Source organism: Numida meleagris, chromosome 2, assembly GCF_002078875.1.
Source record: "Numida meleagris isolate 19003 breed g44 Domestic line chromosome 2, NumMel1.0, whole genome shotgun sequence".
NCBI classification, from domain to species: domain Eukaryota; kingdom Metazoa; phylum Chordata; class Aves; order Galliformes; family Numididae; genus Numida; species Numida meleagris.
Genome location: NC_034410.1, coordinates 80,853,639 through 80,879,609, shown reverse-complemented (window position 1 = coordinate 80,879,609; position 25,971 = coordinate 80,853,639). Strand labels below are relative to the sequence as shown.

General features: G+C 35.2%; 1 long non-coding RNA gene across 19 annotated transcripts in view; it reads left to right on the top strand.

The window, feature by feature from the left end:
• LOC110394271 overlaps positions 1 to 25,971 on the top strand; it is a 177,906-nt gene that overhangs the window by 7,755 nt on the left and 144,180 nt on the right. For all 19 annotated transcript variants that reach the window (XR_002435495.1, XR_002435492.1, XR_002435505.1 and 16 more), the window contains exons 2-4: positions 8,401 to 8,570; positions 20,386 to 20,440; positions 25,205 to 25,323. This is a non-coding gene — a long non-coding RNA (uncharacterized LOC110394271). The remainder of the gene's footprint in view (positions 1 to 8,400; positions 8,571 to 20,385; positions 20,441 to 25,204; positions 25,324 to 25,971) is intronic.

The window sequence follows — 25,971 nt, the reverse complement described above, 5'->3', positions numbered from 1 at the left end:
CATATTGACTCTTAATCACTTGTTCAGGTAATTAGTCCCATGACACTGCAAAATCTTAGGAACTTTCCTCACTGACTACTCATGCTTTCAAATGTAGTACAAAGCCTCGGTCCCAATCTAGGTTCATTTTCTTAATGTTCTGATTACTGTTCAAAATTCATCTCTCTTAGTTTCTATTGACATCCAGCATGTCTGAGACTGCCAATGGATTTTTCAGAATGAGTCTTGAATAAATAAAGGAGCACTAAGATGCATTAAGCCAGCAAGGTGAGTAAAAGATTCTTGGTGGAAGATCTATGAGGTCTCACCTGACTTTGATATAGAGAGATAAATAATAGTCCCTAACTGAGAAGTTATTTAGCATTTTCTTTTTCCCCTGGCCTAAAAGTGTCTAAGTACATTTAACAGCTTGTAAAGGGCACTACTTAATAGGAAGAAACAGGTTTCGTAGAAATGCTCTTTTACACTGACTCTAAAATAGTTATTGACAGAGCAGAAAGAAGTTGGCTAGATATGCAGAGGACAAACACAATGCCAAGATGACTTGCTTACAGAACTGAGTTCTTAAAAATCTTACTTTGTCTGAGAGAAGTGTCACCTTTAGTTTCTGAGATGTAAGCTCCTCCATTCTTCTTTATAAATGCAGCATCAGATCTAAACTAGTGATGGATTTGTTTCCTTTACCAAGCACAAAACTGCAAAATCTGTTATCTCCATTACCAGCAGAGTAACGGATTAGTCTCTTCAAGGCACCTCAGTTAAACTGCTTCTGCAGCGTGTGAGTTGATCTTGAGAGACTACATAGTATTCTGCCCAGGTTAGGTACCTCACATAAAGTCTTAAGTGGTGTGATGTGGTTCTTAATGTTTCATCATTTGTATAACAAGTATGATTTCAGGTTCTGTAGCGTTTTTCTGCCTGTATGATGAAAAAGAGTTGGCTACCGCGTTTGAGACCAATAATAATTGATACCTGTGAATAACAAGTAAGGTTTGTACTTAATCAGCATGATAGCCCCTATTCAGCATTACGTATGAGCTAAGAAAAGATGAGAAGAAAGTATTCTGAAAAACGAGTTTGATAAAGAACTAGACACAAATCCATTATACCATCTCAAAAATTCTCTATTTAATCCACTTTGCAGATACAGTGTTTAGATTACTTGCTATTAAATATATCATATCCTTCTAATAACAAAGCCTACAAATAACATACTGTGCAGTGCCATCTCTCTCAGCTATGTTTGCAGAAATATCTTCTACTTTTCACTTTGCTTGTTTATATTTTTACAGCAAATGCTGCTGTACTCTTTTCCTAAGGCAAAACTGTTATAGGTGCATTTTGCAGACTTCTTATTTTAAGTAAAAACATACTACTTATTTAAACTACAGTATATTCAGTATTTATGCTCACACCTTGGTCTCTATGTCCATCTAGCTTAGTGTTGTAGAGATTGCATTGATGGTTCAAGATAGAGAAGAATTTGGTCCCCTTATGATTTGATCTAAACTCTAACAAATGAGAGGGGAAAGCTGCTGCTATTGTGATCAGCTTTGGATTAGTCTCTTTGAATATTGTTTTTTATTATATTTTCTTTTTGTGTTTTAAATATTTTGACCTTAATTTTTTTCTACCATTTGGAAACTCAATCTGGGAATTTTTTTTACTCTCAAAGACTTTCTTCCTTTACAATCCTATATGATGGTGTTATTCACTCTATAATTCCTTTTCATTAAATGAGAGTACTTTTTAACATCTTTTAGGATGCCATCGTGGCAGATGAGATTCTGTATCCTCTAGACCTTTGATAAGGTTAATTTCAAATGTCTTATTTGAAGGTAAATATATTTATTGATTAACATCAGATGTGTGCAACTTGGTATTTTTTCTGCCAAAATTCACCTGTCAAAATCCATGTGAAACTTCTTATTCTAGAATTCTGCAGTCATCTGTATTCAATCATAACAAGGAAGAAGTAGTCAAGGTGGCAGTTGTTTTTATAACTGAAGTAATATTTTTGAAGGGATTGTGGTTGCATTAGTATTCTTTCTGGCAGGAACCACTGTGTAACTGGTTAACTGCTTCCTCACCTTCATTTTCATTGATAGAAATTGTTTAAAAATTCAGACAAGATTCACAGTCTTCAATAGACACCCTAATTGCATTCAATGCAGATTTATTGCATTATTTAAAATTTAAAGTGTGACTTGATATTTTCGGACTTTCTCATTAAAATACTAGGTTTTGTACTACAATACTTGTTTGTGTATATGGTTTACCAAAACAACAAAAACAAGCAATTATAGAAAACCTAAGCAACTTTCAGAGGGGGGAAGGGGGGGGACAAAAAAAACCAACAACCCTGTACCATGGAAGAAATCATCATTTATCATTAATTTCCTTTCAGCAAACAGGCGCATATATTATCTAAAGCTAGATTTTGCTATAACTTTCTGGTCTGCTGAAGACTTCTCCACATAAATAACCATTTCTTTCTGCTAATCAACTGTCTGTGTTCATGTATCCAGAAAAAAACTATATTAGCTTTACTGAAATAACTATATGACTTAATGTGCTGTGTGTTCTGTCATTAAAATAAAACTTTGCTTGGATATCACTAATACAGCAAATGAAATTTCTTAAGACATTCCTCTGGCATGAAGATTTGAAGTTTTAATTCCCATTCCAATGTCAGTTATTGTTTAGAAGGTTAAATGAGGAAGAATGTACATACTTACAGTAGAATCTTGTATCCTCTGTCTTTTCTTAATTAAGAAAATAAAAATTTGTTGACTATCTTTATGATGGTCTTAAAGGAGAGAAGTAAAGCCTTGCATTAGATCATTAGTAGCCCTGATCAGGTTCATTGTGATTGAGTTGAGATGAAAGTGTCTTCTTGTGTAATGCTATGTACCTAGCTTTGCTTTACAAATTAGTGTTTGTGCTGTTTGTAACAGTACTGGTATTATTCTGCAGAAATGGCTAGAGCATTAGCTGTTGTGTTGACAAGTCAATCCAGAAGTGTTTGTAGTGTTTTTTGTTTTTTTTTAAAAAAAAAGCCTAATTTAACATCTGCTGGTGTTAAGAAAATAAGAACGTTGTTGGAAGTATGGAGATTTACACTAAAATATATCCTACAGTAGCAATTGTATCTATTAATTACAGTTACACTGTTCTAAGGAAAATCCTAGTTCTATAGAAGCAGCCTCTGACAGAGACATCCTAAACTTTCTATTTACAAGCCTCTATATTTAAAAGCAAGTTTTTCAGTTATTGGCAGTTCTTTACGTATTCTGGAAACTAATTAGGAATCTGTTATGAACAAATGGGAGCTCTCTTATTTGTTCTATTCAGTGTGATATTTCAATGTCCTTAAAGGTCTGGGGAAAAGAAGTCCTTTCTAGAATCTCATAAAATGATAAAATTCCTTTTTAAATAAAATGAATTTGCTCTTTAGTTCTTAAATTCTATACCTCTTATGAGCCTGCAATAAAAACAAATGCTTTTGTATGTCCTGCTAAGAACTTATATAATTCCATCTTTTTTAGTTTATTTGGTTTTCCCCTATTTGAGAGTTTTTCATTTCTTTCTTATCTTACTCCTGTTGAATGTTAAACTCCAGCTTTTCACCCTCTCACTGCCATATTTGATTAGTTGCTGCAACTCCATCAACAGTGTTTTCTTGTGAATTCTCAACTGTATGTTTGTAAATACTTCTCATGATTTTGTAGGTTAAAAATGTAAGCTGTGTTTGAACACTGGCTAGTAAAATGAGGATATATTCACTCATTCAGACTTGCAAGCATTTCAATAACTTTTGTCAGTGATAAATGCTGTATGTAATTGAAGTAACAGAAGTTTTTTGTAACACTTCTAACAAATAATATACAGTCAACTAAACAATGGCTTTTAACACCTACAAATGAGCAAAGAAGGATGGGACGTGGTGTCTGGTTAGGAAAAGAGAAGAATGAAATATTCTTTCCAAATTAGTGGTGTGTGAGAGGATTTAATTTCCTTATTTAGACTGAAGTTGGCTACCAGAGCCTCTTAAGGTATCAGTGACTTCAACAAAAACATGATATGTATTAACAGCAAATAGGCTCATCTAGGCATAATTCTAATTTGGATCTAAGTTGCAATTTGACTCAATCCCAAGGAAATAAATATTTCTGAGCAAATATCAGACAGATATTTGCAAATATTTTGTGGTTACTTTGGGAATTTCTTTGTATTTCTTATGTCCTTAGGCAGATGCAAGATTTCTGTATTAGCTTTCATGTTTCCTCCCTGCTCTTTATCTATCAACAAAAATATATGTGGCTGACTGTGCTCAGCACTGAGCCTGAGTAGTGTAAAATTTGAATTCAGCTCTTGTCTCTTCAAACTAAACTGAATGTCTAGTCACTAGAATGCAGTGGTTTTGACTTCCAGACAGCAGTTTTTTCCAGACAGGAATTTACAGCATTGCAATGTAGTTGATTCTTCCCTGAAGGTAAATGTATGACAGTTTAAACTCTGTTATGCTGGTTACTCAGTGAATATGAGGATCTTTTCTTTTTTTTTTCTTTTACTTTTTTACAGCAGGAACACTTTCATTGCAAAAATTAACAATCTTTAGGATCTTTCCCTTTCTGTAATACCATGTTTTATTGACGCACTTGACAGTATTCCTAGGGGCACAGAGCACAGTTATTTATGATTATTCACATGTTTAAAATAGGTTATCAACTTAAAGTCATTTCTTCATTAATTAATAATATATTCTTGTATCATGGGACAGGTGAAATTGTTTATTTCAATGATTGAAACTTGAAATTGGCACTCAACAATAAAACACATATGTTGCTATGTCCAGTAGTCTCAAGTGCTTAGCATTTCTTAATTAAGACATGGCAAATGTTTTCATTGTATTCAAATACTTTGTTATATGCTGAATATTTAAATTCAGTGAAGAAATATCTCACTTAAATTTGTTCTGAACAGAAGTAACTCTGGGTTCTAGTCATACTAACTTGCTTATCCTAGGATGGAAATTTTAAGATTAATTTTTTGGTTTGATTCCATCAATATGGTTAGATAATCAAAAGATATGTTAAATGAATATGGAAACAAAACCAAAAACGAGTGTTATTCCTGAGCAGAATTGCTAAATATTTTATTCATTTTTTCTAATTAAAATAATTATGGGGAAAAGAGTACCAGCTTTCATACTGAACACAATTTAAAGTAGATTGAATTAATCTGGATATCTACCTTAATGGTCTGATTTTAATATAATATCCTGCCTGATATTTGAGATGTATGAAATCTCAGCTTAATTTGGTAGTTACGTGTTGTATCACAAGTGCCTCATGAAGCAGTATAAGTTATTTTTGTCAATTAACCTGATCCTGTACCACTATTTTGGACCTGTTAAAACGCGTATGTTAATTTTTTAGTGAGTGTCTTGCATGAGAGACTGTTATAATGGTGTTAACTAATGTCTTAGTTTCAGCTGGAACAGAATTATTTTCTTCAAAGTGTCTGGTATGATGCTATGTTTTGATTCTAGAAGAGAAATAATGTTGATAACACACCAGTGTTTATAGTTATTCCTAAGTAATGTACAGAGAAAGGCCATCTGCAGCAAAAGGCCCAAGGACGTGGGGGGAACAGAACTGACACAGCTGACTTAAACGGGCAAAAGGAGTATTTCATACCATATGATACCATGTAGTAGGAGCTTTGAAGGGGGGGGGTTCATCTCTCTTCTTCCACTGCTCGGGGGCTAGCTGAGCATTGGTCACTGGGTGGTATATCACTTGTTAAACATGTTCATGTATATTCGTATGTATAGTCATAACTATTGCCCTTTTCCTTTTCTCTATCCGAATACATAGTTTTATCTCAACCAACGACTACTACTTTTTTCCTCAGTTCTCTCCCTCATTCACTGGGAAAAGGAGGGAGTGAGTGAACAACTTAGTGATTCTTAGCCATCTGCCAGGTTAAGCCATAATAAACCATTCCAATGTTTTAAAAAATTTTGATGTGTGGAAGTTACAAAGAGTTTGCCCCTCAATTGCAACAGGAAACTTATTTCCAGGTGTCCCATAATACCTCATTCATTTGTCTTGTAAATATTAAGACCGTAGTCATTTTAGATATACAGTATTAATAATATTATATGTTATAATAATTATAATGGATGAAATATAGAATTTGGTAGTTTAAGATTGTGTCATTCTTGTTTAGAACTAAATAGATAAGTTCAGTTTGTAGGGACCTACAAAGATCAAATCCAACTGCCTGACTGCTTCAGAGCTAAAGAAAGTTATAGCATGTTAAGGAGGGCATCTCCCAAATTCCTCTCGAACACTGACAGGCATGAGGCACTTCTCTAGGAAAACTCTTGCAGTGTTTGACTACCCTCATAGTAAATAATTTTTTTTTTAATACCCAGTCTGAGCCTCCCCTGGAACTTCTTTGTGCCATTCCCATGTGTCATATCACTGGTAACTGGGAAGAAAAGTTTGCCACCTCCCTCTCCAGTTCCTCTCGTCAAGAAGTTGTAGATAGAAATGAGGTCGCCTCTTAATCTTTTCCTCCAGATTAGATAAAACAAGTTTAGAAGTTAGTGTTACTTGGTGATTTATTAATGCATTTTGAACTAGTTCACAGTCCATTTTTTGAAAACTTTAAATCTCATGTAATCAAAACAGTGTTTTGTCTATCTAGACAAACTCAAAGGTTATCATTCTGTGGCCTAACTTACCAGCTACAAATAATACAACTGCAATTGGTGTTGTTTTCATTGATAGTTTTACCTTTGATGTCATTGTCAGGAAGACCAGCTTATTAGTAAGCCTGATAGTGTCTAAATGGAAAGGAACTGAATGCAAATGGTTTTATTTAACTAATTTAATGAACAATATCCTCTACGTTTTCAGCACGTTACTAAAAAGTACATTTATGTTCTCTGTCATGTCATAGCTCCATATATATATATATATATATATACATATTGGGAGTTGGATTCAATGATGTCCTGATGTCCCTTCCAACTCTTGCAATTCTGTGATTCCAGTTAACCATGTTACCCTTCTCTGTGATAAGCAACCTTCAAAACAGTTTAATAGAGTTTACAATAAATGACACTGTAGATTATATAAAGTCTGTGAGGCAACAATTTCCTGTGTGTGTATGGAATCAATATTGAAAATGGTTGGTGTTTTTTTCTGACTTTGAATAAAAGCAAATGAATATTTTCATGCTTACTTGTCTATAAAAGAACTCTCACCTAATCCACTCACAATGCCATGTTTATACTGGAATGACATGGGAAAAAAACAAGTCTTTAGAAGATCTCCCTTAGAATTTCAACTTAGTTAATTATACTTGAAGAAATAGTTTAAAAAAATCACAATTTTTTGATCTGTTATCAAAACCTTTCATTACTCATATTCCTGTCCACTCCCATTTGAAATCTGAATGTAACTATTTTTTTTTTCAAAATGATAGCTGTAAAGTGACTCAAGGCTACTCCTAACCTCTTGTTCGAGGTGACAAAACTCAATTTTCCAAATACAGTTCTTTGTGTGCAATACAGATCGCTAATTTCACTGATTACTGGGTCATCAAAAGGAGCTATTAATACTTCACTAAATTAGATGGCTCATATTTAAAAAAAATGCGTAAAATTTGTATATGAATAAAAACAAGCGTAGAATTAGTATGAAAGACTAGGAGGAACAAGCTGTCTATTAAATGGAAATCAAATGAAATACATGAACAAGAAACTGACGTTCATGCACTACTGTACCTAAGGATTTCTAAGAAATGCTTTTTAAACAATAAGCTATTGCATGCAATTTCTAACTGGAATGTTGACGGAAGTTACTTTTCAGGATGTTTGGATGGAAATTACCATGTGATGAGTTAAGATTTCTTTTAGGGTTATTGCTACCTTTCAAAATTTAGCAAAAAAACTTTTCACTGACTTGTGGGCTCTTAGTTCAATTTTAGCTTTTTCCTGTGGTGTAGCATCAGATATGTGGTGGTTTGTTGAGGAACTGAAAGTCTGTAAGATCAATGAAAGTTGTTCTTGGTTTGTTTAGTTTTGTGTTTTTCTTGTTGTTGTTTGTTTGCCTTAGATCTGTGATGATGTTAGTACTGATGGAATTCTGAAGTGGGTTTTAATTCATATTTTTTCAGGTTAAATGGACATCTAAGATTTAAGTTGGCAAATCATGTATTTATGATATCTGATAAAATTAATATCTCATTTATGAGCTGAAAGCTTAGTGTTCTTCTCCTAATTTTTCCCAAGTGAGTAAATTGAGGGCCAGAGAGAGAACAGCAGCATCCATAAGTAATGATCACAAAAAATGATATGTGTGACTTCTGATTTGCTTTCAGTTTGTCTTACATGCTTGGGAGAAGAGACAGTAAAGCTTCTGTGTGGCAGAAGAGAGTACAATGTGGTTCTTACTGGATTTTTGGACTTGATCCTTGCATATGGGATAGAGCAACAGCCTTCATTTATGTCAAGATATAGTGCTCTGCTGTTTCATCTCCTTAGATATCAGGTAACTCAATTTTACTTTATTTACTAAAGAACACAAGTGGCTCTCTGAGACATCTGCAAGTGATACATGTCCAACTCTAGAGGAAATGTGATCTGACTCTGGAAGATGATTCACTGGGAATATAAATGAGGCTTTCACATAATGGGTTAACTTTTTTTGGTTAAAACAAACCATTTAAGAGAGGCATGGAAAACACACATAATGAAATTAGCATCTACAGTCTGTATTGCTATGTTTATTTTGAAATAATTTACAAAAAAATATGCCTGTTTTGTTGTGGTTTGTAGGCCTAGCAATTTGAGATTCAACTGATAAGATTTTTTAAAACCTATTTTTCTGAGATGAGTAGGGTGTAAGGTACCCTTTCATTGTTACTTTGAACCCATATTTTATTTTTCCCACTGAGTACCATACAGAAGTACTTATTCTTACATTACCAAACCTAATGCTCCTGGAACATCTTCCCAGTCACTTCTTCTATAAAATGTTACAACTAATGTATTAAGCTTCTGACTGTTGATTATGGGCAATGTTACCATGTGTCCCTTTGGATTTTTTTATAGCACTTTAATTTTTATATGAATTGGCTTTGAGCAGAACATCTGTCAGACTCTATTTGTCTGTGATGGTAAATTCCATCTTACGAGGGAGAATTCGTGTTTCAACTCTTATTTGAAATACTCCTTATGGATGTATGTGAGTGTGCACCTGTACTCCTTACTCTCTTGGAGAATATTAAATAGGATAGACAAAGAACAGTTTGTAGATATCCCATGGGAAGGAAATGTGGACTATAACTTCAAGTAGCATGAGAAACTCCAGGATTAATGTATTTTTGGTCCTTCTGTTTCTTCCACTTTCCAGTTAATTACCTGTATTTCTTGTTTGTACTATACTTTTGCTGTTGTTCCACTCCTTTACACTTCTCAGAAAAAAAACATTGCAGCCAAAAACATCTTGCAGTCAATTTATTTTAGTTTGATATTGTGGAAACTGATATTGAGCACTAGAAGCTTTTACTTGTTGGGGGTGTGATCTGGAGTTACTTGTGGCTGTGAAAGGGTTTCTTCCAGATATTTAATGGGGGCCAAAGTGTGTGTTCATATCGGCAGCGAAACCAACATGTTCAGCATATAAATGTTCTCTCACTCTTTGTTGGAGAAGGATAGGGTATGCCAGTTGTACAAGGCAACTGTGGTTACCTGTATTTTGAAAGACAGGCTTGTCTTTCCAAAACCCAATCCCAACAGTATCTGTCTACGCAGAAGATATGAAGATGAAGACCAGGGGAGTATTTGGTGTATATGGGCTGTGTTGCATTTCTGCCTTAATGCAAGAAATTTACTAGATAATGAGGAGTAAAAATCTTGGATTAGTTTAGAACGGAAGCAGTGTTCTACACCTATTTGGAATTTATGCAAGTGTAATGTTTTCAAGTTTGACAATTCAAATGAGAACAACCTCTAAAGTGCTTTGGTTATCAAAAGTAGTCAGAATAACTTTGGTCACAAAGATACGAGTTGAGGTTAGCATTCCTGACTCATGCTGAAGGCTACTCCTTCATCAGTCCAGCTGTAAATCTTTCAAGTTAGACCAAATCTTTCAAGTTAGACCAAATAATCACCAGTACTGGAATAGGTGACTCCAGCTTATTTATTTATTTATTTTTTCCATACTATTTTGTAGATCCAGTGATCTATTTAGGCTTTATTTGAGTTTCACAGTGGGGAATATTTGAAAAGCTAGTCCCATTTCCTTTTAGGTATAGGTTTCATACATTAAAAAGCTAAGTGGACTGTTAGCTTGATCTCTGGAGAAGAGGAAGAATGGAGAATAACAGTGTAGCATATAACATAGAGTAAATAGCTCTTTTTTTTTTTTAAATAGAATGCTATGAAACAGTCTTTGTTTAGACAAAGTTATTGCAGCTAATTAGGGGTAAATATTACATTTTCTCTCAATAGACCAAAAAGCAAGCTGTGGAAAGATTAAAATTGTATTGAACTGAATTAAAAAGATGCAAGGAATACAGGCTTCATTTTTACTGTACTTAATGATAGCTTATCTAAAAAGCAAAAGAATCACCTGTTATTTTCTTCCAAGATTTATACTTGGAGCAAGCAGATCTTGTCTCTGAAGAGGAAAAGTATTTTAGTCAAAAGGATGTAAATCTGTATTCTTTTCAGTCTGTATGTACTTCATCAGTCTTTCATATCTAAGTTGATCTTCCTTACATGAAGGTCATTGATGGTGAGAGATGAAGAGAACCGCAGGCAACAAAGTGTTAAGCAGAACATAAGGATATTTAAACATCTGAAGGTTTTGATGAAAATGAAAGCACTAGCTGAGGTCTTCTAAAGTTATTTTCTTTGTTTCTCCTTTTATCTTGTAGTTCTTCTCATAGATGAGAACAACACCTAGAGATAAAGAGGATGGAGTGAAAAACAGCAAAGAGAAGGAAAATGGGTCTGATGTTCTGCGCCAGGAATACGTAATTCCCTGTGCAATGGCCTCAGTAGGGAAAAGAGGGCAACAGATGAGGTGTCATCCCTAAAGTGAGAGAGATGGATTTCTGTGAAATGCTAAGAGCTTTTTTTAACAGTGGGGGTAAAGCAGTTGAGGGATAGGTGGTGGAACCAGGTACTTAAATTCCATGATGTATGTATAGTAAAGCCTTTTGTCTTTAGTAATCTTAGTTAAACAGATGTAGCAGGAGCTCTTGAAGTCCATGATTTCACTTTCCGTTTACTTTCTGGTAATTGAAATGGTTTTGTTTTACCTCAATTGACTGATAAGGGGTTCTGGGCCAACCATTACAACCAGTCCTGGTGATGTTTGGAAGAGTTTTCTTTCTGTGAAGTATGTTTCTGGAATAGAAAATGCATTATCAACTGTGGCTAAGAGTTTGTGAGATTTTTTTCTTGTTTTACGATATATCTGAAAGACACAACAATCTGGCACATCAGCATATCTGGATGCATACTTCTTTCCTATCAGTCCAGTGATCACCTTACTATTAAGCTTGTGTGCTTTCAGCTATGTCACCTTACTTCATGAAGATGCTCAGGGATCAACTTTATCTGTAGTTATGCTAGAATATTAAGGTGAAGTGGTAACTTGAACCGGAAGCAGTGGCAAGTAGATACGTGGAAACAGTAATGTTTGAACCCTGCTAAAGTGCAGCCAGAACAACACTGAAGCATTGCTTCAGCCACTGACTTCCAGTTTTTTTCACTTTCAGTTAGTCCTAAATATTGCTGAAAGGATTTGAGGGCATAATATTAATTTACCTTATTTTTGTGTACAGTCTTCTAACATGTTAAAAGCTTGTCCTGCTTCTAATGAGAGAAACTCTTTTTGGTCTGGAAGTTTGCTATGCTTATGTGGAAACAATGTATCTAAACAGAAATTAGTTTGGCAAAGACATCACTTTTTACCTAGCCTTGCTTGCCTAATACACAATAATTGCACAGACTTCTACACTCCTGCTGATAGCAGTGGGAAGTCATGAGTCACCTAATCTTGTTTCTTCAGATGTATTTGCATTTCACTTTCTAATCAGGGTTGCTAGCTTGAAATTTGACCAGGAAAAAAGGACATGTTTTGAAGCTGGAAATAATTTTGCTCTCAAATTCAAACAAAATCTCTTGAGAATACATTATCATGCACTTTTATGGGCTAATCAGCATCAGGTTGACCAGACTGGCCTTGCCCTTGTTCCTTGATGAGTTCCTTGATTACAAGTTACTAATGTAATGAATAATGTAGAATCTTTTAAGACCTGCATGTACCTTAATATCTGTAATATGCAGGATTTTGAAACAGTGACAGTGGCCTAGCCTAGCTGTAGACTTCTGTGTGATGCTTTGGAGAATTTTTTCATAGTAGTTGGAATGTGAACTAGAGAATTGCTTGTCTTTTAGGGTACCATAGCTCTGGCTGTAATTCAGTGTGTACTAGAATTTGTGCGCCTCTTCCCTTTTACAGAGACATTTTGGTTTTTTTCTTTAAGATTTTAAAGTAGTTTTTCATTACTTAACTTTCTAGAAAAGTGAGATAATCAGCAGAAGTTTATATCAGTGGATTTATAAGACTGTTCTAGACTAACCTTGCTATCTTCTGATAAAAGTGCTACCAAGCTTATGCATTTTGATTTCTTCCTTGCTTCTTCCAAACTTTCAATTTCATACATCTGAGGTTGTAGAAGATAAATGAATAAGAAGTCTAAAACTTGTGCAGATGTGATGTGGAAGTCTAAAACTTGAACAACTCTATCAAGTAGAAGACTGCCTTTTGAATACAATTAAAGCAGAAGAATCCTAATTGGGATGTATGGCATATAAGCTAACAATGTATTTTACTTTACTGTTACTTTTACTAGTTCAAAATTAATGAAGTTTTCTAAACTAGTTTCTGGTAGATTTTAAGTGTTTTTTTTTTTTTTTTTCTGTCATGTACTTTTCTCTATCTTTCCCATCTCTGAAGTGCACGTTTGCTCGATACCAATATGAAAATGATAATTAGGAGAGCAAAGTGATCTAAAAGTGGAAGAGAAGTTTCAGAAGTTTAGTGTGTAAATGTACGGTACTACTTCTATTATTTTTTATTTTTTATCAGATCTACTAAATGTCAAAATCATTGGTTTGTGACTATTAACTTAATTCATGTGACTGTATTGTTGGTTTTCTACCATTTTATAGACTGCACAACCTTCTAAGAAATGTAGTTGGGTTTCTGTAGCACATGAGATTATTGTGCAGAATCACTTCCTATGGAGGAATAGCTTGAAGACCTAGCATTGAAAATAATTTTATCTCTGGAAGGTGTATGAGCCTAGTTGTGAGATATAGAGGCTGTGCTCCCATGTATCAGAGCCTTTCTCCATGCTTTAAGTGAAATTCCCTCTTTTTGTTTCTCAGAGGCATTTCTAATGTGAGGACTAGTCTGCAGCCCAGAAGGCCAACAATATCCTGGGCTGCATCAAGGGAAGTGTGACCAGCAGGTCAAGGGAGGTGATTCTGTGCCTCTGCTCTACTCTTGTGAGGCTCCGCCTGACATACTGTGTCCAGTTCTGGGGCCCCCAACACAAGAAGGACATGGACCTGGAGGAGGGCCACAAAGATGATCAGAGAGCTAGAGCACCTCCCCTGTGAGGACAGGCTGAGAATGCTGGGGCTCTTCAGCCTGTAGAAGAGAAAACTCTAGGGGGCCTTATAGCAACCTTCCATTACCTGAAGGGGCCCACAGGAAAGCTGAGGAGGGACTTTTTATAAGTGGCAGGATGAGGGGAAATGGCTTTAAACAGGTAGATTTAGACCAGATATTAGGAAGAAGTTCTTTACTGAGAGGGTAGTGAAGCGCTGGAACAGGTTGCCCGGAGAGGTTGTGGATACCTCCTCCCTGGATGTACTGAAGGCCAGGCTGGATGGGTCTTTGACCAAACTGGTCTAGAGAATGGTGTCCCTGCCTATAGCAGGGGGTTTAAAACTAGATGATCTTAGAGGTCTCTTCCAACCCAAATCATTCTATGGTTCTATGTCTATTCTCAGACCAGAAAATGTTTGAAATTAGTTACTAGTTTACTGTTTAGTGAAAGATTATGTACAGAAATAAAAGACTTTAGATTTCATCGGTGCGGGAAGGTAGATCCATACAAAGTATAACTGTCTTAATAAAGTTACAAATTTTGTAAATTGGAGAAATGGGAAAGGAATAGAAAATATACCCAAGGGCATGTTTACTTTAGCAGTTTTGACAGATTATTCTTGTTGCTCATCCATAGAGTAGCATTGGTTTAAGTTCAGATATGAAAATAAAGTGTACACAGACCTATCAAGTGTCCATTCCAGTTACTTTTCCACAAAAATGGTTGTCATTTTCAGATACACAAGTCCTAAACATATATGTATTTCCCAATATTTCATGGTCTGAAGATGTTCACTCACTATCTGATGTCATCTTGCCAGAGACTTTATGCTCTGCTCCCTCTTAGAAATGATTTGTATTGATGGATGTACACAGTTAAGAGTATGTACACCTCTTTGACACACATTCAAAATATCACACTTCTGCAGTGAATAGAGGATTTTTGTCTGGAAATACAAAGATTTGTAACTCAGTTGAACTGTCTTTGTGGAGTCCCTTAAAATTACAAGCATCAATTTGGATGGATTTAACGTTTTTAATTTTTTTTCCCCTACCTTAGCCACTTTAGAGCTGTTGCAAATTTTCTAAATGGATTTTAAAAGTGAGAATTAAGTAAAGGAATTCATTGTTTTCTTTTTTCTTTTTTCTTTTCTTTTCTTTCTTTTTTTTTTTTTTTTGAAGGTAGTAATCTGAAGATTTGTTCTGCAATGCTTTTTAAGGTTTGTTTGAGTTACTGTAGAGTGGAAGTGCAATTAGTGCTTACAGTTTTAAAGCAAAATGCTTTAGAAGCACAGTTGTTGACAGATGGGTATTTCTACTCTGTTGTTGTCCTGAATTCAGTTATTAGTACAAAAGCTTTAAAATGTTTATTATTTAATGTTAACGTCTGTGGGTTATTTTATGTCAAAGCATGCAGCCACTTTTCATCAGCAGCCAAGTGTAAAGTTGAAATAAAGGAGATTTTTGACCTCGTCAAAAAGAAATAGGTGGATATATTCCAACAAGAAAAAGCTTACTATCTTTCCAATCACTGTTTATGTAATGCACTGCTGGTCTGCCTAAAAGTCAAATTACCAAAGTCAGTAAGAAAATACATTCTAACTAGAGGAAGGTTGGGAATAAAAATCAAGTGTGTTAGAAGTTCTGTTACACACTTACCTGTGTATTGTTGAAGTATGTTTTACCGGCATTATATTTTCTTGTCTAATCTTACCCCTTTGATGAGAAGTGATCTCTAACATAAGTGTAATCTTATGGACAGTTTAAGGAAACAATAGATTTTCAGAATGGTGACGGGTTATTGGAGATTTCTGAATAAGGTATTTGGAATAATAATTAAATAGGTGAAAGAAACTAGCAACATTTATCTCAATGATTCCTAAGTGTTTAGGGTGAACACTGGATTAATTTAAAATAATAGAAAGTAACAGTAAAAGGATTGTGTTCCTTTCTTCATATCTTTGTTGAAACATTTTTGTGGATACAAAGCTAAAAATCTTAACTCACCTTAGCACAAAACAAAAAAATATTATAAAACATGGGAGCAGAAACTGATTGTGGACAAAAAAATGTCACATAATTCTCACTCTCCATCTTCTGTTCTTCACATTCTTAACCAGAGTCTAATCATTCTTCTCCAGTAATCATAGAAACATTGAATCATATAATCAGAATAGCTAGTGTTGGATGAGATCTCAAAAATCACGTAGTTTCAGTCCTCCCTCTTGGAGTCAGAGTTGCCATCCACTAAATCAAGTAATAGGTCAGGTTGCCCTGGGACCCTTCCAGCCTAGACCCGAACACCTCCAAAGATGGAGGATCCACAGGTTCCCTGGGCAACCTGTTCCAGTGCCTCACCACTCTCTGATTAAAATATTTTCCCCTAATTTCTAATCTAAATCTCCCCTCTTTTAGTTAAAGCCTTTGAAAGCCCTTTGTCCTATCACTATTTACCCATATAAAAAGTTCATTTCCCTCATATAAGAAGGAAAGCTTATAATCTTTCCACTGAGCCTTCCTTTTTCTAGACTGAATGAGTCTAGTTCCCTCAGCCTGTCTTTGTAGGAGAGGTGCTCCAGCCCTCTGATTATCTTCATCATTTTCCTCTGGATCTGCTCCAATAGCTTCACATCTTTCCTGAGCTGGGGACCCCAGATCTAGATGCAATACCCACAAGGAATGAGTAGAGAGGGAAAAACAGAAGAGAAAACTTTATGTTACAGTTTCAGAGCAGTTTTGCTGGTGCCTCAGTGGCTGTGAAGCCAGCTCAATCCACGGGCCTGTAGGCTGACCCATCTTGGTGAGGCCATGGCCAATGAGGGCAGGGCAGTGGGAGAGGGACACCAGCCCTGCTGTAGTTTCCCCAGGCCTAGGGAGTGACATGGGGCCTAAGCCTAGGAAGAGCCCTATGGAAAAAGGACAGGAGGGCCTGCAGAAAATCTTTAATAGTATCAGACATATTATTGAGTTATGGGTCACAGATGGTGACTTTCCTCCAGCTGAATTTTGGTCCATCTCGCTGTCCAGCCATGCTTCATCATTTTGTCAGTGTGGATTTATGGGATACAACATCAAAAACCTTCTTTTCCCTCAAAAAAATTTCAAGAGGTATATTGTAGAGGATGCAGAATTTATGTCACTACAGTACTATCTCTTTAGAAATTGAAATAACCTGTTTTTGAGATAAATGATGAAATTTTGTATATCCTGACCTACATCCTGAATAGTACTGCTTGAAGTTTTGTTTATTTTGAATCTTGTGCTAGTTTGAATTGTTCTTTTGAAATTGTATTAGAGTTTTCTTAAAATGGTACAAGTTGGGCTATTGGGAACATGCTGTAACAATTTATTTTGAGAAAGAATAAAATTTTCTTACTTTTTTTCTTCCCAACTATTACAAGGGTATATAGAGGGTACAGTCAGCCGTACTGAACATGTCACTTGCACACACATCCTGACTTCTTCATTTTAACCTTTGTCCACACACCTATACAACACCTCTATGTATCTAGGTTGCCTTTAGATTTGTTTTCCTGTGGATTTTCATATATCCCTTGAGTGAAGCAGCCTCATGCTCTTGTGATACACTGTGATTACAGACTGCATAGCTGTCTACTAAGAAAAAAAGTCATTTGATTTGGTTTTCTACATAATACAATCTTTTTTTTTTAACAAAGATTTTCACTGTACATTTCAGAATGTTCTCATCTTTTGAAAGTTGATGGAAAGAGGGAAGTTAAATCAATCAAGCTACTAGCTCTATAACTTCCTAAAGAAACATGCACCACTGAGTAGACTTTCACATTACATTCTCAGTAGGGACTTCACATCTTGTACATGCTTGAGTTTAACAGATATTCTATTCTTTGCAGTATAAAACTGTTGCTCAGATCTTTTAGAAGTTTGATCTCTATTGTGCACATAAAATGAAAGATTAAAGAGTACTCACAATTCCCAGATGCATCTGACCTGGCTTTAGGTGAGAGAACTTCTTTGCATAGTGAACATTTTGATATTTTTGATTCTGGATGCATATTCTGTTCCAAATGAGAATATAACTCTTCTTCCTAAAAGCATACAAATCATTTCCCTTAAAGAAAAAAGTCTTAATAAGGCTCACTAGTATTATCCTGTGGTGTATGCTTTTATTTTTTATTTATTTATTTATTGTAAGTGTTGATACATCTGTACGTGTGTGCTCCACTTGCCTACTCTTCTTTGGAGGGCTGCAGGTCTTTGAATAGTGTCTCTTGCTTCTTGGTGTTTCTCTTTAAGGCTACTATGCATCAAAGTCATCAGTCACAAAATGAAAAGCCTAACAAATAGAGTGGCCACAGAGTTTCAGCTCCAGAGCAGAAGAGGTAAGGGCCTGGTAGTCCCCCAGAGTAACAGAACACCGATGAGCTCATATTGCAGACCAAAGAGCAGAGCAGGGTTATGTTCCAAAAGTCTATTATTTCCTCAGCTTCAAAAAGAAGTTAGATAATCACGTACAGTCTATCTTGTCCTCGAGTAAAACTGAAATTCAAGAAATGACACATATAAAAATAAAAACAGAAAATGGGAAAACAAACTTTAGAGAGAGTCTGAATTTTCTTACATATTTTTATTTATAAATTAACATAAAGACAAAAAAGCAATCATCTAAAATAATTTTCAGGTCACCTTTAACAGTGACAGTATCATTTCAATATACGAGCTGAAACATAGAAAGATCTGTTCATTTTAAAAGCTAGAAGAGAACAATTAGCTGTAAAAAATGTCATGCCTGACAATAAAAGTTAAATTACAGTAAAATACTTCCTCACAAAAATGTTCACCGTGTGCCCACACATCAAAGCAAACTTTCTCCAATCTGTAATCCTGTTAGATTCTAAGAATGGGAGAGATAAAAAGGACCTGATTCTTTACTTAGCATTGACGACTTGATGCTTCTTAGAAGTCATGACTGTGCAGGAGTAAGTATGTAACTAACGGTACAAGAATTTATGACTTCAAATAAACCCCATGTCACCTAATGATTCAGATAAGCTCTGGATGATGTTGCCCATCTTTGCTTGAGAGTCGTGCCAGTAGTTCTTTATCACTAATAGAAGCAATATAGGTACCTTGTTCACTCCTAACTGAGTCAAAATTTTATTTTTCAATTTTGCTATATTGTAATCTGTTCCAGGATTTCCTCCAACAACATACTTGATTGTTTGCCTGGTGAGATCTCAGAAACTGCCTCAGAAATTCTTTTATCTTAAGAAACAACTGTAGAGAACTACTTGCAATTTACTTTGTCTTGTGTACATCTATGCAATTTTAACCTGTACTTTAACTCCTGCTCAGCTCCCCATAAAAAGAATATTGAGTTCCATATATTACTGGTATTACCAGACCAAGGCAGGAGCCAGCACACAACTCTTGGGGCAGTTCCAAGTTACAAATCCATATTCTTCCCCCTTGAAATCCTGCCTGCAATCTGTAGTTATGTTAATAGATAGAAAAACATGGGCCAGGGAAGAATAGGAGAGATCCATATACCTTTATTTATTTCTTTACTTAAATTTAAAAATGAAAAAAAAAACTGCATAAATTCATAAATATCCCTGAATTTCACATTCTTGTTTTTTTTATTAGTAGAATTTGCTCTTTGTCAAGAAATACATTAAGCTTGTGTTTAGTAAAAAAATGTACCCATATGTATAATGAAAACTGAAAGTGTGTAGTAGAGAGTTTAATTTTGCAATAGCTATCAAACATTATCTCTCGCTAGTCAAATGTTGACTTACCAGAACTAATCTAAACAGAAGAAAAGCAATCAATCAAACAAATAAATAAATATACTTCTTATCTGTTACGTTTATTAAAAGAAACAATGGTTTGGTAGAGCCACCAAAGTTTGATTTCAGAATGAGTGTTTCAGTGATTCAGTCACTTCTATGGTGAATATCATTAGCCAGTCTGAACCTGAAGAAGAGATTAATTAAGAAAAAATATTAAGGAAAGAAACATCTATGCTTACAGTGGCTATCAGTCGATAATGGGACACAGGTTATTCTGCGAATACCTAAAAACAACAGTAACAACAAAAGCAACTAAAACATCTGGATGACAGTAACAGGATATGTGGAAATAGATGGACCTTTTTTATTATAGAAATTGAAAAATTTTTTGTCTTTGATTCATGGTTCAATGCAGTGGTATTTTAAATTAAAAAAAATTAAAAAGGAGATAAGGACAGCGTCTACAGAAGGAACGTAAGACTTCTCTTTCTGTGGAAGCAGCTGTAGGTTATATGGAAGAGAGGTTTTCATGGGCTGTAGAAAAGGAAGGCAGCAGCAGACTGGGCTGGAAACTTATAAGCTGAGAAATTTCTCAGATTGGGAAAATGGACTACCGAGAGTTAGAGATACAGTTTTCGTGCTTAAGGAACCTTTTCTAGAGAGGACTGTATAGCGTTTGCAGCAGCTCAGTCATTGATTCGCCTGAAATCAATCCAGGCAGCAAAGACCCACTGGCAAGGACACAGTAAGAAAGAGCAGTGATAGTTGTCCTCCCTGTGGTGCCATTCTGCCTGAACACATCATCTGAGATTTCTTTGTAAAGTTTATTCTCATTTTGCGTTGCCTTTAAATAAAACTTTGTTCTTCTAAAATATAAAAGATATTTATTGTCTTTGCAGGGGTTTCTGCATGAAGAGGATGGCAGTTGCATACAGACCTCCTTCAAAGCTCTAGGTAATTTAACTCCTGTCATGAAGAAGTGTGGGGAGTGGTTCACATGACCAGAACTCTTACCACAGGTTTGGCCAAGGGTTTGAACTTTTTTTTAGTGACAGAACTGCCAACAGTTGATGTAAGAGTGAAGGTGGCAGGGCAAGTACCTGGATATTGTCTGTAGCTGGGAATAGCTTTGAAGATAAGCCAATTATTTTGTAAGCAAGTTAGAACAAAGTTCTCTTTTTGAAAAAAGTATTGGCAACAATATTATCTGCGCTTTTCTTGGGTCAAGTTCTTACTGGAGTATGGCAGTATAGGAAGAAGAAGAAATGAAATCTCTGAATCTTTTAATATCTTGCTTGTCCAGTTACTAGGGTTAGAAACGTTATTTCTTATCTTAATATGGTAGGAGAGGTGTTATGAAGGAAACATAATTCAACTCTTCATATTCCATGGGCAGCATTTAACAGTGATTTCACTCGTCTTATGATGTACTTTTCTCCCTTGTCAATTTCTTAATATTGTGCAGCTTATTTTGTAGTTCCCGTTGGCTCTTGTGATTCCCATGTAGTATATCAACTTAATGTTTTGTGATGGAATGGGAAAAATGCACTCTTTAACTATTTACCATTTTTAAAAGGGTGGAGGGTGGCCATAGGGAATTGTATTCTATTACACACTTGGTTTTTTTTGTTTCTGTTCTTACAGTAGATAAACACATTCCTTTATAGAGATCACAGTGAAGAACAGGATGTTCTGGTCAGTCTCTCAGGCAAATTATCAGCCTGTTTTCTATGATCCACATATGAAGAGTACCTAGTTGTTTGTACTTAATTTTGTGTCTCAGACACTCTTACATGGAAAGTACAAATGTGTTTGTACCTTCAGAATTCTTTCCACTTGCAGTTACTTTACAGCACAGCTGGCATTGAACTAAGTGAGAAATGAGCCGTGCCAACCAGAACTGTTGACAAATGCTGGCATAAGCCAAAATAAATTGGAAATATGAAATAAACAGGCGATCCCTGGCATGTTTAAAATCAAGTTATGTCTTTCTTCAGTGCTACTACTTTCAGCTCACAGGTTAACATAAGATATTCACATTGAAGAGCTGTGAAGCCACTTTGGAACCAAAGCATTTTCTTTCTTGAGAGTGGTTTAGGGAGGTAGTTATTTTGTTTACTGTTTTTCCCAAAATTTTAGAAATGTTTTTGTCCTGTAATTACTGGATCTAGCCACAGGATATTTGAAAATAAATAAAGGCATGAACTCTGCAAGCAACAGAGGATTTTTTGAAACCAGTTCAAATTTGCCAGTCCTTCAGCTCATTTGCTAATTTAGTCAATTCTGTAAATTAAGGAAGATTAGTATCTTCTGACTGTTTTACAAATAACTGAGACAATTCAATTACTCCTGCAGACTTTTCAATTCCTTCTGTCTAGTAAGAGGAAGTTAAATCTACTACCCAACCATTCTCAAGAAATGCATGTGAAGGTACACCAGGCAGTTACATTTTATGGATTTACTTTTTGATTCATAGTTATTTTTACCAGGGTTTTTTTTTTTTTTTAAATCTTTCCTAGTGCAAACTTTTGAAAGAAAACAGATTTCTGAGCTCTTAAAGAATTAATAGTCATGATATAAATTAAACTCTGAATCACTAATGAGTTAAAAACTGAATTCCTTAGGAAGGGAGCTACTACATCAGCAGCTGATTTTAACTTTGAAGTTAGCTGAGAATTTGACCTCGTGGGTGTCTAGATAGTGACAGTGAAAATGATAAAAGATAATCAGCACACAGTCCTGAAGTTAGGTATGCCAACTTTTGCAGTAATTCCTCATGCATCAGTGAAGAGACGCTAGATAAAAAGGGAGTTTGAGTGCACTGATGTGCTATTCCTAGTTATTAGTTGAGAATTTCTTGTTTTATGTCCTTGTAAACTGGTTTAGGACAATTAAGTTAACATTTTCTTTGGTAGAGCCACTCTGCAATAAAGCTGTATTTATTAATAATTATGAGCAACAAATTGCTCACCAACATATTGTGACACACTTCAGTTTGCCAACTGTAGCAAGAACTGTTTTAATAATTAAAAATTCATATTTTATTTTATTTTAAAGCTACCTACATAAAATGGGCTGCCTAATCTTAGGTATTTCTCTGCGAGTTCCAGCATTATGTTGTGAGTGAATGAGATCCCTGAAGAAGTATTTAATTTCCAGTGATTTATTTGTTGCAGTATTGTGGAAACTATACATACCATATGCTAGACACAAATGCCTTTTCTTGGTTGCTCAACCAAATAAGTTAATCTGTATAGTGTTACATGTATTACATATATTGCATTCATTTTAAAAAGTGAGTGCTGATATTTGTTTTCTTCTTTGCCCTATTCTAAATAAATACATTCTGTTTTTAATACATTACTTATAGTAACACCCAGAGGTTCTAAACAGGAATTAAGACTACTTGTTCCATTCTAGGCAACATCCAAACAGCAACATCCAAACAACAAAGTAGTGTCCCAGATGTTACACAGGCAGCCAGTTGTGCTCCTTCTCACTCAATCAGGAAATCAGTACCATAGCCCTTCTCATCTATAGGTAGTACTGCCTGTTCCTAGCTGTCATACCCAACAGTTTTCTGCTGCCACTGTCACTCCATATTTTGATGAAATTAGTCTAAGGATGAGGAACCTAGGGAATCCCTTCTTCTCTGAAGACTTTTTGTCTAATCTGAGATGTTTATAGGTGTTTTACAGAGATAATCTATTTGTGTTTGTAATCTGATGATGCCTGTTTTTTTTTGTTTCTGACCCTAGATAGAGAAAAGTTAAAAGCTTTCATAAAATACTAGTTGGAGTGCTAAAATTAATGCATCACTGTGATAGAGTTAATTCATCATTATCTATCTTCATTTGTTCACCCACTTGACTGAACAGTGCAATATTAGACATGTTCTCTTTTGATTCTGGCAATTATGCTGTTCGCTTTAACTTCTTCCATTATAAGCTATTGAAGATGTAAGCACAGCTAGAAGATTCCTTGAAAGCTTTTTTTTAATGGTAAAAAATTTCTGAGGGCCTAGACAAGGAAGACAAGAGTTTTGTCTGTCACTTTGATCACCATTCTACTAATATTTGTATTGGTAATCTGCTATTTTGATCGTCTGAGTATTCTGTGTACATGTTGATCTGCTTTCTGAGCTTTTGGAGATGTTCTTTGAATGAACGGTGAGAAATTTTTAGACTGATCGTGTACCTCAGGAGCCATGGTGCTTGATAATGTAACATCTCTAAGAAATATAATGCAAAAAACAACCTATTTAGAAAGAGAGGGCAGGGAAGAGTTTTAAAGCATATCTTTCTAAGAGTGAAGTGATTTTTTTTTTTCCTCCATGAAAAGAAAGCTAATAGTTACAGAGAGGCCTCAAAGGGGTCAGTGATTTAACATGAAAACACATGCAGTTCTCGCAAGCAACTTACTCACATCTGAGAAGTACAAAGGGAAATTCCTAAATTTTAATGGGCCATGGATACTTCCCTTGAATCTTAGAAATCTAGAGATGAAATGTATGTATAGAAAGCTCCACACTGCTTATTCATAGAGAAAGAAACTGAATTCTTTTCTTCTTCCCCTCTGCCTCCCTCTGCCTCTCTTTTCTTCTGCTTTCCTCCTTTCTGTTTCCTAAATTAACCTGCATGAAAATTGAAGAAACCTGGATCCACCTATACCACAACGTACACTACAAAACTAATGCTTAGAAATAGAGTAATGACTTGAGTATTAAATTCCAAAATAAATGCTGTTGTATATGATGATTTTATTGGCATTCACTTAAAATGACCTGAATAATTTATAGGTGCCTTTCTGCTTTTCTGCAATGCATTCAGATACACCCATAATAAAACCTTAATGGCCTAACTGGAAATGGTAGTAGGAGCAAAAAATGTCTCTCTCATATAAAATATATAGTATGTTATAAAAAGCTGAGAGCTTCATAGAGATGGTTATAAATTATATGTAATGAAATGCAGACAATTGATGACAGAAGTGAAAATCAACGGTAAATTCCATGGCAAATAAGGATAAGGACAAGAAGAAGCATTTTTAGTATATTTAGGAAAAAAAAAATAGAGCTTACTTTTTACTTAGATAGTTTGCTAAAAAGGGAGAACGGTGATTCAGAGGGCAGATATGTTTGACTAAGTGTTTATTTACTGCCTGGGGAAAGGTTCTCAGTGGTGTTTTCCCATCTCCAAGTTGAGAGTACCTTCTAATTCAAGAATATTGACAGAAGATATCAAATAACAAATATTCCAGATGTATATTCAAGGCAATTGATAGAAAGAACTTTAAATGCAAAAGAACTGTGTGGATTCAGTGGGGTGAAATCTTATGCAGCTACTATCTCATGGCTGTTGCAGTCCCTATACTCTGTTGAAGTGGACTTTTTTTGTTTATTTGTTGTTTGGCCATTGTCCATATGTCATAAATAATTACTTCATACATGCTATGCTTGGGTGTGGCAACAAGATTCTGATGACCACTACTTCTGACCTTGTATTGTGGTCAAGAGTCTGTGACACGTAAGTGGGCATACTTCTTTTAGCTTTCTAATTTTCCTAGTGGAAAATTCATTTCTATGCCCTGTCTGGCATGTATACTTTCTTTCTAACTTTCATCCATTCTCTAGGGAGGTTGGGACCAAGTGGAGTTTGGGGAGATAGTGAGGACTAAATTCAAAAATATGCCACTTAATTAGTTCGTTTTTCTCTTCAGATCACGGACAGTCTCCCCTCCTCCCATCCTCAGTTTTTTATCTGCTTACAAAAAACAACAACAACAACAAAAAACTTTGAAGGAGTTTTACAATCAAGGATCTCAAAATAATTAACAAGGTAATTTTCTGAATTAATGCTACCAATTTAAAAGATGTTTTACACTACTGGGGATGAGCTCACAATGAGGACAAAAGCTCCATCAAGTCAGAGAGCAAATGTCCCAAGAAACTGCTGTCAAGATTTCTGATTATTGCTGAAGTGTATTAGCACAAGTTACAAGGAAATACTATGGTTTGTCACTGGCTTTTTTTCTTTTCTGAAAACCTGCTTTAATCATAACTACCAATATTGGTGTTTTGTTAAGTATAAATGATCTTTGACACTACTATAAAGCTATAAGTGGCTTGGAAACAAAAGGAAGTGCTACTTCAAAACCTGCACCTTTCTCTCAATCAAGTGAAACTGCAAGGTCAAAGAGCAGACCTCTAAGCCACTGTGGAAAGGATGAATAAAATTATATCTGTTATTCAGTACAGTTTGGTTACATATGCCTGAAATATATATATGCATGTATTTTTAAAAAGTACCCAAACGAAACAAAACAGTCACAACACCAGACTTTTAAAACATCGATAGGGAATTCATGTGTTGACTCTCAGTTCATTCTGTTCCTGTGTAAGCATTGATGGGACTCATCTGGTGCAAACATTTCCATCTTTTAAGAAGAACTAAGTGAGTTCTAGAGTATCGGGGTTATGTAGAGCC